We start from the raw sequence: 14,078 nt of genomic DNA on the forward strand, positions 1-14,078 counted from the left end.
CGTTTCTGTTCCAGCTTCAATAATTTCTTATTGATCTGATCTTGTGACTCTCCCTTAATATGCTTAAGAATTATCCATTTGAAATCTTTACAGGTCTTTCTGCACAAAATATTTAACCAGAGGAGCCTGTTCCACCCTTTTCTTAGTGCATCTTCTGTGCTCAATCATCCTTGTCTTACATTTCCTATTTTTGATGATGATATATGGAAATGTTCAAATAATTAACCTGATCATTACTAGCATTCACAGTAAACTTTAGGTACCTGTTCTGGACATTTAACCAGTTCACAAATCTGGTCACTTCCTCTTCATTCTTCCAAATTACAAACAAATCGTTGATGTATCTGAGCCAGCACACAATGTTGTCTTGGAAAGGATTAAGGGCAGAGTAGATAACAGTTTCTTCAAACATATTGACATATAAGTTTGCTAAATTGGGAGCCATTGCGGCTCCCATTGCTGTTCCCTCAATTTGTTGATAGTACTGTCGCAAGAATTGGAAAAATGTATTTGTTAAAGCCATCTCAGTACACCATTTGATAAAGGAGTTGGGTACAGGATGATCTTCATCTCTTTGAAGTAGAGTTTCTTTAACTACTTCAAGTGTGGCTTTCTGTGGTATATTGGTATATAGGGCTTGTATAACAAGACAGAACATCAGATTCTTGCTAGGGTCAAAATGATCGCCTTCAATTCTATTTATGGCATCTGTAGTGTCTTTAATATAACTTTTCATGCCCTATATAAATGGTCTTAAGTAAAAATCCACATACTTAGATGGAGGTTCCAACACAGAGTTAATCCCAGATACAATGGGTCTTCCGGGAAGGTTCACCAAGCATTTGTGGATTTTGGGGAGAATATACAATACAGGCACTCTGCCATTTTCTTTGATCAAATATTCCCCTTCTTGCTTTCTGATCACTTGTATTTCGACAGCTCTTGTCACTCTATTCTTGATGGAGCTGACCAGATCATTGCTCGGATCCTTATCTAATTTCTGGTAATCTATGGTATCTGATAGTAGTTTCAGGCATTCTTCCACATAATCTGTTCAACTCAAACCGCTATGGCGCCACACTTATTAGCTTGGCAGATAATAATGTTCTCATTGGAACCCAAAGATTTTAGAATACTCTGTTCTACTTTGCTTAAATTAGAATGCTTGGGAATAGTTTTAGACTCTAATGTACTTATCTCTTCCATAACTTTTCAAACACCAAGGATTCTGGTGTGTGGGAATTATATGGAGCACAAAATGTTGATGGATGTCTTAGGCCACTAGAATTGCTGGCTGCACCAAAGGGATTATTCTTTACAAAATCCCTGAGGTGAACTTTCCTCATAAATTGATGTCCTTTATTAAGAATGAAATCTTCCTTCTCTGTCAGCGGGAAGGTAGAGAAATTAACTACCAACCCCAGTGACTTCGGGTCTGCATCCAGTCTGGAGACCATTGCCTCTGGCTGTTTTCTCTTTCAAAAAAATGCTGACACAGGCCATTCCTAGATGGATTGTTACCTCTTGAGCCTCTTCCCCGATTGGCTTGATTATCTCCTTCATTACTGAAAGCACTGGTAGCGGGTCTGTTGTATTCATCATTATCTCCAGTACTGCCCCTGTACTACCATACAGCTCCAAGGGTAAGGAGTACATGACCAGTTTTTAGCAATCAATGGATTCTGTAGGTCTCATTATGTGTTTGGCGGCGTAGTAAAACATGGTGGCATTGCAGTGGTCATAAATGACCATTGCATTAATGCCACATTACCACACCACCTAACTGCAGGTTTGGTTGTTAGGCAGAGGAAAAACCACTGCCTTACAGCCCAAAAACGGCCATATCAGCAATAACGCTATTTGTAATACTTCTGAAATCCCCATGACGTCCTATGGACTCCAACTAATGGGAACTAACACTGGCTACCACCACTTGTAATCTGGTGGCAACACCACCAGTGTAATACCACCAGATCAAGTGGTGATAACAGACTTACCGTTTGGTGGTATCTCTGATGTATTACCACTGAGATACCACCAAACTCGTAATGATGGTGTGTATCTTTTCTATCTTTACATAGGGTGCATTGGGGTGGTTTGTGCAGCACTAGGCAGAGATCCTGCCAATGCTATGTGTGTGCCACCCTATTAAGGTGTCTTTTGAAAAACTGAAGACTGGTAAAATCGAAAGTTTTGAATGAGTTATTACTAGACATATTTCTCTGGGTAGCACTCCAAACCATAGTATGTCAGAATGCTGTGACATTACAAAAGGGGGAAAACTGCTTAGCAATCAGGACGGACCCCACCCCAAATGTGGCTCTGCACCCATTGATGCAAAGTCCAATACTCACAACCCAAGACCACAAGCAACCCCCCACATCAGGGCCAGTAGTGAGGTGTTGTTTGACACTCCAGGCTGAGCGGGCTCATGGCCCACTTCCGGGCATGCCCATCCTAGTATGGTTAACCACTTTAAGGGCCCTGGACAACCCACCAAGCCATAGTTGTTCTGCCTCCTCTGCCACTCTCTGCATTGTAATAAAAGGCCCCAAACCAAGGGAACTGAAGGGCCCACTGGCAAACTTACCTGACAGTATTCAGAAACCAGCAACATGTGATATTGTCAGTGATGTCATCAGTGACATTTGAGATGACATCTTTCATAGTCTGGATGTTAGTGTTAGCAGTGCACAGGGATGGTGGAAGGTTTGGGGGCTTAGTTTACCATAAGTGTCGAATTTCAGGGGTTTTTCGGTTGTAAATTGAAGCATAAAGGGGAGGGTGAAATAATTTTTTTAGTGAAGTGCAGAGGTTTCTAGTAGGGCATCTTAACCATAACATCCTCTCTACAAAGTTTTCTTTGTAGTGAATTTTACAGGTTTTTGGGATGGCAACTTAACCATAACGTCCCCTTAACAAAGTTTTTTTTGTAGTGAATTGAACAGGTTTTTTCGAAGAGGAACTTAATCACGACATTGTGGCAATGAAGTTGTTGTGCAGAATATTCATTTTCATTATGTGATCTTGGGAGATATGTAGTGTAATCTACATACTTGATATACATTTAACATAGAACATACATAACCCCCTCCCTATTGATATTAGAAAGGGACAGACTGAGCGCCTGTTTGCGGACGGGGGCAGACAGGATCAACATTACCCAAAGAGGCGGGGGGTATATGAAAAGGTACTATTTTCTTACACAAAAAGTGTGCAACATAGAAGAAGGGCATAAAGATATTATAAATAGTAATAAGTAAAAATATGGAACCCTGAAGATGGGAAAAGAAAATGACACATTTAATAACCATGTAGAGTGAAGTGGATGGTATAAAAAAAAAAAAGGATGCCTCCAGTGTAATCAGTTCACAGAAACTCGGCAGCCTGGAACAATAGTGGACGGACGCAGTAGGACGAAGGGAGATTGCATCAAAGGAGTGAGTGGAGGTCATTTTTTCGTATGTGTGGTTTTTCTTTTGGTGTGTGGTGCAGAAATAATAATTTCTTTCTGTTTTTTTAACTCAGAAATGGCTAGTACTTTGGAGTGGCTGGAGGAGAATTTACTGCATGGGGAAATGTCTGAAGACAGCAACAATAATGGTACACATTGCTGTGCATATGCAAAATAATGACCAGTATTTTATAGGCATTTAACATATGTATATTTCTTTTTAACAGACCAGGAAAGAAAAGAAGAAAGGGCAACAAACGAGACAGAAGAAGACAGGATAAAAAGGATTGAACAGAAAATGGACATATTGAACAACATTTTTTAAAGTTTACGGGAGTTTGTGGAGGACTGTGTGAGAGGAAAAGTGTGTTACCATTGCCCCACCTGTACCTGCCCTGCTTCTCCATTCCCTAGTGAACCGTCCCCAAACCTTCAAGAAGGAAAGAGATGTTTTGACGAAATATCCATCCCTTCTTCTCCTCACAAACCTTCTCCTTATAACCAACCGTGTTGATTCCTAATTCCCCCATATTTGTGTCAGTGTCCACTTCCCCCGCTATTTCTTTGAACTGAAGTGTGTGTGTGTTTTTGGAATATTTTTGTACAGTAGTTGTAGTGAAAGAGTTTGAGTACATTTTTTTTAAAAAAAAGACGTAAAATGTTCGCGAACAGCGCGCCTGTTCGACCTATCCACAAGGAATGGAATGTGGGTGCTAAGAAGGCAGTACACCTACCCTTACTAATGTCAAGGAAGATGGATTTTATGGTTGACTGAACCATCTGTAGAAGGTGTACGTACATAAACAGAAAGGGGCATCCTAAGGACATTATACCTCGCCGTACCGCTTGCAAACGAGATGAAACATGTTCGTAGAACACACCAGATGTCCGCAATGGGTGTAAATGAGCAAAATGGGAGTGTGTGAAGGACACTATAGCTGTCCGTATCGGGCACAGCCAAAATGGTGCCGTCCGTAGAACAGGGGCGGTGTCCGGCAAGTTCATAGGCAAACAAAATGGAGTTGTCCTAAGGATACTGGAGCTGTCCGCACAGTGAACAGATCATGTGTGCACATGCGCAGTGCAACCTTAAGTATAGCGAACATCGCGCCTGTCTCTACTGTCCGTCTCACATGTGTCGCACTTTGAATTAGTTGGAGAACCCGAACACTGTCTGTAGGACACTTGTGCGCATGCATACGTTGTGTAATCTGCATTTGCTGTCCAGCAGAGTCCCAATTCTGGCGCGGATGTGTTGAGGACGTCATCATGTGACCGCACACACGCTGAGCGTGTAGACTAATTTGCGCAGTTTGTGTGCTTCCGCAGCAGTACAAAAGAACTTGTAGACACAAGACAAAGTATTGTAGTGTGTAATGTAATTTCACATATCCCAGACAATAGCTGACCTGAGGACTTGGTGTGTAAAATTTTTGTACCGCTTTGCAGGGAAGAAGACAATCACGAAGCACACCCCTCCAGCCCTACAAATGGCCACACCCCTGAGCGCATCTTCTTTGTCCTTCTAGCTATAGCAGATTGAGGTGTACTGCTTTTACTGCTGTAATGACCAAAAGGAAACTAATCGGTATGGCTTCCATGGCTGCTGTTGAGTCATTAGCCTCTGCACCACCCCCATACCCACCACCACCACCACCTCCCCAAGGGCCTGCAGAGAGATATACAGGTGAGGATGTAGAGAGCGAGGAAGAAAAGGAGGAAGAGAATGAAGTGGAGGAACTCCGCACTAGGAGCACTCGCCGGGAGTCGTGGGTGTGGCGGTTGTTTTCCGTTTATGGGTACGTACCAAAAGCACGTGTGAACCTGGTGAAGTGTAACCAGTGCGAGGTGGTGCTGAGACGTGGGAGACTTGGTGCGTACAGCTTTCGTACGACAACCATGAAGTGACACCTCACTTCGTTCCACACTGCGGACATTCGCAAAGTGGTGCCATGTGAAGAGCGTAGTCGATTGAGTTCCTCCACAGCATCCTCCCACCACAAGAGACAATCCTATGGGGGAGCGCCTCCCTCCAGCTGCCTCATAAGCCATTCGCAATGCTGTTAACCCTCACCTTTCAAAGGTGACAGTAGTGTGTACGTATTGTGACGCAGTACTCTGCAGGGAGGAGAGTTTTCAAAGTGCTTTTGAGGCTGCAGTCACAGAGGAGCAGCAGATCTGCTCCTTACCTAAATGAAGCTCACTCTATATCTTTCTCTATTCACTTGCCCTTTCTTATCCCTGTGGCTGGTGTCCCTTCCTTACCCTCCTTTGGCCTCTTCTCCTAGTGTGTCGTGTGCTGTGAAGCAATGCACGTGAAAACAACACAAATTACTGAAAAGGCTCTTTCCCTAGCCGCCTTTCTCAGTTTAACAATAGAACTATGAAATGACGGTCACAGACCCCGCAGAGTTGTGGAAAAGTTTGCGGACAGTCGTAGGGGGAAAAAAGGAGGGTGCAAGTGGAGGAAACACAATGAAGTGTACGCTGGGAGTAAGTGGTGGCTCTGAAAATAGCCTTAAGATAGTGTGTTGTGTGGGTCAAAAACTGTGGATTGGAGAAAACGGATTGTCAGATAGGTTAGTGTGATTTCAAAAGAGGTTGCAGTGCATTTTGTACATTGCGCAGAAAAATCTGATTGCCCGCATATGTGAGGTGGACTCAATCTCTGCGGAAAATGAAAGAACTGCGAAACAAAATGTTTTCATTGTGGAAAGAGGACATGCCAACATCTCTTAAAAAGGCACAAACAGCCTTATTCACATTGCGTCTTGCTTTCTCCATTTATGGACCAAAAGCAGAAGAACTCAGCCAAATTTGTCGTTGCGCAATACGGGAAAAAAGTATTTGAGAATTTGGAAACAGGATTAGCTGTAGAAACCCGTATGTGACATGCCCTACCTGCGGACAAGCGTTGCCTACGTGCGGCACGTAACTCTTACCCAGTCCTTCCACCCTTTCCACAGCGGTAACAAATCAAGTCCCTCATTGGACACAACTAAGCAGTTACACAACCATCCACCAATCACATTAAACATCGCTAATTCTAACTCCGTCATCCACATTGCGCACTTCAAAATTACTGTCGAAGATTCTGAATGGAAGTCGCTTATCATTGCAAAGCACCTACTTCACAAGCTACTGTGCAAGTACTCCGAATTTCTACGTACAGCTCCATGCATGCGCACATGCATGAGTATAAAGTACAGGTATGTATATTTTAATCAGAGAACATGTGCAACCCTTATGATTTAATTTAGACAAAATAATGCCAATAAATGTGCATAGGCAACACATACGAATGCTCGCCGTTTTAAGTGCAGGATGTCCAATTTGTCATTGACAAACCACACTGTCTTCCGCATAACCTGTACATACATTGCAAGCATGCCTATTTAGGGCAGAACTCAATTGTGTATTTGGAAATGTCAGAGTTGTGTACTGTGTACAGCCTACAGTAATACTACTTGCAATGTAATCGTATGAGAAAAGTAAGCGCTCCCGATTGCTGTGGTGACATCTCCCTCTGAGGATCTCCCGATGTGTCAGCATTGTGCTTTTAGTTTGCAAGTGGAAAATGTTTCCCCAACTACTACTGTGCCCTATCGCTTACAAACCTCTCTCCTATGCATAGTGCACCTTGTAAAAAACAAGGCATTTCCATAACCTTAAAATTGTTAGCAATTTTGAAGGACTTTCAAGTACCATATTGCAAATACCATGCAAACACTGCACAGAGTGAAGTGAAGTGCACACAAGCACTGGGTTGAAATATGAAAGTAAAATGCTCTGACGAAAGAAGCTCAATTAATGTGTGCAATATCATCACTGCTGTAAACACACAAAGTAATTGATTTTGTTTTTTTCAATCCCAGTGAAGACTACTCTCCTGAGAATCAACAGCATCTACACTGCAGACAACATATCCGAAGAAACTTGGTCATCTTGCAAAAAAAAGTAAGCACAGTACTACCTTTATATTGTAACTACTCCTCAAAGAGGCTTTATGGGTTATTTGGTTATTTTAGGCACCAAAGCAAACATTGATTTCTAAACCATTCCGCCTGCAAATATCCATTTATTGAACAAAGAATAACAGGCAGAATGGCTGACAAATCCTTGTGTGTTTGGAACTCAAATAACATATGTAATCCTTAGAAGGTCAGATTTAGAAAAGAAGTAGCTGTTGCAAGTTTATGGCATTTCGTTTATTAATAATGGTTCTCGTCACAAGTAGCCCACTTTGTACTCTGATCTGAAGCACATTGTAGTAGTACACAAACAGTAAAGTAGCCTTACCAAATCATTGCAAGAGTTCAATGCACAATGTCACACCATGACAAAGAGCTTCCCCATTAGACTCATGCACACATGCACACTGCACACATACATTGGACAACAGACCAAAGTATACTTTTTTTTCAACAGACACCAAAGAATGCCTACCAAAAAGCAACTCCGTAGAATGGAACGCAGAAGTAGAGCAAATAAAAACAAAAGTGCCCAATGTAAGCATCCACCTCTTGTAGAGTTTGTAGAGAATCTTGGAACAAACCAGCTAATGCAGTTGGTTAGCAAAACAAAGGAAGTCTCAACTACCGAAACTTTACCTCCTCCATCAAAATGTGTCACAAAACACAAAAATGTTGGCAAAAAATGGCTACCAGTACAGCTAACAATGCTCCTAATAATCCTGATAGTGTCACAATGCCTACCAAAAAGCAACTCCGTAGAATGGAACGCAGAAGTAGAGCAAATAAAAACAAAAGTGCCCAATGTAAGCATCCACCTCTTGTAGAGTTTGTAGAGAATCTTGGAACAAACCAGCTAATGCAGTTGGTTAGCAAAACAAAGGAAGTCTCAACTACCGAAACTTTACCTCCTCCACCAAAATGTGTCACAAAATACAAAAATGTTAGCAAAAAAATGGCTACCAGTACAGCTAACAATGCTCCTAATAATCCTGATAGTGTCACAAGAACCCATAGTAAAAAAAGTATTTTATCAAAAATGTTTCGTCACAGAGTCCTTCAGAATCTTCTAAGAAGAGGACTGAAATCACCCTCACCCCTTAAAACCTACCGTAGAAAGTTAATCCTACAAGCTCTCGTGAACAGTGCAATCCTTCTCAAAGGCAAGTTGTTTATATTAGTGTTAAATAGGATGAAAGCACTAACAAAACTAGTTACCAAACTACAAAAGAAGCACAGCAATAAACGGAAAGTGAACAAAAATAATTTCTTACATGTTTGTGGTGGTGAATGGAGTCACACAACAACCACAGAACCATATTTTAATGAAGAAGCATACATACAAAATCAAACAAACACAATTGCCATCCATAGCAGTGGACGAGGGTATGAGAAAATAAATATTACCATCATGGAACAAGAAACACTGCTTACAAAACTATCCCTTGAAGCATCAACGTGTGCTGTTACAAACAAAGCTTTCAAATATTTATATCAGTTCCTCAATCAATATGTAAAAGGTAAAGACAAAAGTAAAATACGGAAATGCGGAAATACACAGGACTAAAAGGACATTCATTAGCCTGCATTTCTGTGCCTATTTGCAAAAGTACCTTCCATGATATCAAAATAATATCAATACATCATTCCATTGTAGGAAATCTTGTGTATAAAATATACTATGCAAAAAGTCCAGCTTCAGAATTAGGCAATTTAAATACCACTTTTCTGCATGGTACACCCAAATACTTACAAGAAGAAATTGACCGTATTCAGAAAACGTATTTTGGAAGTGAGAGCCACTTACAAATTGCAACAGTTTTAGAACATAGTAGCAACAATTCTGCACATAGCAACCTTCTATTACACACATACAGGAAAGAAATAGTAAAATTTAAAAGGTCATCGGCTGAAGTACCAAACCATGTGTGTGTGTGTGTTGCCGCAGAACGTTTTACAAAAGGAACACAAAAAATGTGGACATGGCATACAAAATAGAAGACAATGAAGACTCTAAATGGTTTGAATTAGCTCTGTACCTTTTAGCTGAAAACAAATATGAACTAACCGAACACCTAATATGTTGCAGTTACTATAATACAAAAATTAGACAACAACCACACTCCTTCATGTGCTATTACAAATAATTTGGAATTGTTTCCATTACCAAAAATCCTGCAACAGCTCAATTTGTATGAGAGCATAACAATACAAACAGTTCACCCATTTCAGCAATTATACGCCTTCATCCGAAAACAGCAAAATTACCTTCTCTGACTTGGTGAAAGATATTCATGGCAAAGTAGTTTATTTGCCATTAGATCTAACGGAAAATGTACACACTCTACGAATGGAACGTTCAATAGAGCGTTCATTAAAAGTCTTGGTAAATGGAGTACCAACAAAGGACAACAAAACTTTGGCAACAATTAGTGGACTTACACAAAGTTAGAAAAGCATTGCAATATCATAAAGCCAATAATGAGTACTACAAGGAAATAAATATTGATGAAAGCTTAAGGGAAACAACTGAAATAATTAAAAAGCCATCAGAAACTGGACAATTCGAGCTTCTGGATCCAGCTACAGTATCCACTTTTGGACCATTACACAATTCATCCGTTGCATTCCAATGAAAGCATAGTTGATGCACAAGAAATTTACCAAATGCGACAAACCAAAGGGTCACCAATGAGTATATGGGAAAAAAGTATAAAAGCGCGTGCGTTTCCACTGCTATTTCCTACTGGCAAAGGTGGAAGATACAATGATAGATCCACTCAGATTGGGGTATCAGAATACCGCTCATTACGAATGTATTCGCAAGATCCCAGATTTAGACAAGATGTGGAATACATATTCCACCTACTCTTTGAAAGTGAATTAGCAACACTATGTTATGGAGTTGCACACATTCTTAAATCTGGAACCCACTTTCAAAATATGTCAGCTACGCAATTAATACAAAAAGTACAGGAAAAAGATGGGGTTTTACAATCAAGTATAACAAATTTGTTTGCAAACATGCATAGTACAAAGGAATACTGGTTCAGGCGGCACAGAGACGTGCGTTGCATGATCAGAAACCTTGGACCACCGACTTGGTTTGTTACGCTAAGTTGTGCAGAATATGCATGGGAAGATTTACATGAGTTGCTACGCATAGCAAACAGCAACAAAAACAACATAGATATATTAACACCTGGAGAACTTTGCTCTCTCGATCCAGTTGATGTCTCAAGACATTTCCATCATTGTTTCATTGCTATGCTACACTTTATTTGCAATAAAACTGATCCTCCCCTTGGAGAAGTGCAACACTTCTTTTGGAGAAAAGAATATCAAGTGAGAGGAGCACCACATATTCACATGCTGTTATGGATCAAAGGTATGATATGATATGATATGATATGGCATTTGTAACGCGCCTATACACAAGTGTTTCAAGGCGTGACGAGGAAGGGAGGGGGGAACAAGGGGAAGACAGACAACGATCCTACTAGGCCAGGTGTCATTGAGATCGTGCAAGTGCAGGGGTAGGAGGAAGGGAGAAAGTGCAAGGGGAGGGGGGAAGTGACAGTACAAAGTAAGTAGAATAAAAATAAATAAATAAATAAATAGGGCCAGCTGGTGGCAAGTGCAAGGTAAGTGAGCACAAGTGCTGGGAAGGGGGGGCTATAGGGATACAGAGACAGTCCCGCAGTGCAGGGGTTGCCAGGGAGGCAGTGCAAGTGGAGAGTGGCTGGGCCCAGGACCGAGGTCGGTGAGAGTGTCCCAGTTGCAGATTCAGTGCAGTTTCAGTGAAGAATTTAGCAGAGGAGAGGGAGAGAGAAAGCGGAAGCAAAGAAGAAGGTTTTGAGGTGCTTCCGGAACCGGAGATGGTTCTCCTCAAGTTTCAGGGAGGCAGGAAGGCTGTTCCAGAGGGAGGCCCCTGCCGCGGAGAGAGATTTACCCCCAGATCGTTGCTTCGAGAAGCGGCTGACCCTGAGGAAGTTGGAGACAGATGAGCGAAGGGCTCGGAAAGGAAGATATTTAGGAAGAGAGAGTTGAAGGTATTTAGGCCCCAGGCCCCAGAAGGCCTTGCGGATAATGCAGAGGGTTTTGAACTTAATCCTCGCAGCCACTGGGAGCCAGTGTAGAGATTTCAGTCCTGGAGAGATACGGTCCCTGGGCTTGAGGCCAAGGACAAGTCTTGCAGTTCTGTTCTGGATGAGTTGCAGAGGACGGAGAGTGGAGGCAGGCAGATTAAGATAGAGGCTGTTACAGTAGTCCAGCTTTGAGAGAACCAGGGCTCGGGAGACAGTAAGCTTCTGGGGGAAGGAGAGGAAGGGAAGAATACCTCTGAGGAGGTGCAGCTGGTAGTGTGACTTCTTAGAGACGTCAGATATATGAGGAGAGAAGGAGAGTGTGGAGTCGAAGATGACCCCAAGGTTTTTTGCCTTGCAGGTAGGAGCAGGAAGAGGGCCAAGAGAGGCTGGCCAGAGGGCTGCAGGGAACAAGGGAGTGGGTGTGCCGATGAGTAGAATCTCAGTCTTACTGGCATTAAGGCAGAGGTCATTGGCGGCACACCATTCCTGGATAGCGGACAGACAGTCAGAGATGAGGGAAGGAGAGGAGGAGGCCGAGGGTGCCTGAAAATGAGCTGGGTATCGTCCGCATAGCACTGAAAGTTGGGGCAGAGAGCGGCGATGCGGTGTGCAAGGAGTGCCAGATACTGGTTGAACAGCCAGGGAGAGAGATTCGATCCCTGGGGGACATCACAGGTGGAGAAAAAGATGTCAGAGAGGAAGGACCCCAGTTGGACCTGGGAGGGTCGATTGGAAAGGAAAGAGGTCAGCCACGCCAGAGCCTGACCAGTGATACCCAGGTTATCACGGAGACGGTTGAGCAGGATGGCATGGTTGACAGTGTCAAAGGCAGAAGAGAGATCGAGCAGAATGAGAACACACGGAGTGTTGGAGTCGAGGTTCAAGAGCAGGTCCTCACGGATGTTCAGGAGAGCAGTTTCCGTGCTTCTGGCAGCTCTGAAGCCAGAGTGATGGTCATGAAGACTACCAACAGATTCAGCATGGAGGTTAAGCTGGGAGATGGCCAGTTTCTCCAGGAGCTTGCCCAGGAAGGGAGTGATGGAGATTGGGCGATAGTTAGCCGGGCAGGAGGGGTCGGAAGAGGGTTTCTTAAGAAGAGGGTGCACAAGGGAATGCTTGAGGGGGGAAGGGAAGACTCCAGAGGCGAAGGAGTGGTTGCAAAAGTCAGCCAGGGCAGGAGCCAGGGAGTCGATGTGGCCCTTGATAGTTTTGGAGGAACAAGGGTGAACCTGTTCAGACGAGACTTTCATAGATCGGACTTGTCTGGAAACCTCGTCAGCAGAAAAAAGGGGAAAGGCAGAGAAGGAGGGAGGAGGGGTGGCTGCAGAAGGGCCAGGGGAAGAGCCGGGAAGAGAGGGAGGGAGGTGATAGGAGGAGAGTGAGGACAGGATGTCCTGAGTTTTAGAGATGAAGTGAGAGGCCAGTGCATTGCAGAGGGCCTGGGAGGGGACAGGAGAGGTAGAAACTGCAGCAGGGTTGGCAAGCTCCTTGCAGATTTTAAAGAGTTCGGCCGAGTTGTTAGATGCCCCAGAGATGCGGGCTTGGATAAGGGCTCTCTTCTTGGTGAGAACGGAGAGACGGTATTGCCATTGGAGCAGGCGGTAGGCCAGTTTGTCAGAGGATGAACATGAAACACGCCATTTCCTCTCTGCCACCCTGCACTTGCGTTTTAGGGTGACGAGATCCGAGTCATACCAGGATTTACATTTGGCTTTGGGCTTCAGGCGGATTCTCATGACGGGGGCAAGGATATCAAGAGTGTCAGATATAGCAGAGTGGAGCATGGAGAGGGCTGTGACAGGGTGGGACTCAGCCGAAGGGGCAGGGTGGGGGCGAGAAGGTTGCAGTGAAAGCCTCAACTGACACGCGCTTCATCGGTCGGATGACCGAGAAGGTGGGTGGCAGTGATGAGCGTGGCTTTGCCTGTGGGGTAGGGAGGGTGAGGTGGGAGGATAGGAGAAAGTGATCACTCCAGGAGAGAGGAGTGGAGAGAGGGACGGAGAGGGGAAGGTCAGAAGAGATCAGAGCATAAAGAGTGTGCCCTGCAGAATGAGTAGGCCCAGACGGGAGAATAGAGAGTGAGAGAGAGTCGCATAGGTCACGAACGAGTCCAGTCGTGGGACAGGAGGCATCCAGGTGGATGTTGAAGTCACCAAGAAAGAGGAGTTGAGTGGTTTAGGACAGGAGTGAGGAGGAGAGGTCAGCCCACTCAGAGAGGAAGGAGGAAATTTGACCAGGTGGCCGATAGATAGTAGCCACGCTAAGGGAATGGCTAGGAGAGAGAGAGAGTCGGCAGACAAGACATTCAAAAGAGGAATAGGTCTGTGTAGGAGTGACAGTGGCAGGAATCCACTCAGGGAAGATAAGGACACCGAAACTTGGGCACGACAGTGATAGCACTGTTTTGCAGTTTATCCAAAAATATGTCACATGTGAAATCCCTTCACAACAGACACATAGGGGGTCATTACGACCCAGGAACTAATTGCGCCAACTTTACCACCATGGTGTAAACTACGTTTACACCATGGTGGATGGCGGATTTACCGCCCCATTCCAAGGTGA

The sequence above is a fragment of the Ambystoma mexicanum genome, chromosome 5p (genome assembly GCF_040938575.1).
Source record: "Ambystoma mexicanum isolate Mex_15411 chromosome 5p, UKY_AmexF1_1, whole genome shotgun sequence".
Taxonomy (NCBI): Eukaryota; Metazoa; Chordata; class Amphibia; order Caudata; family Ambystomatidae; genus Ambystoma; species Ambystoma mexicanum.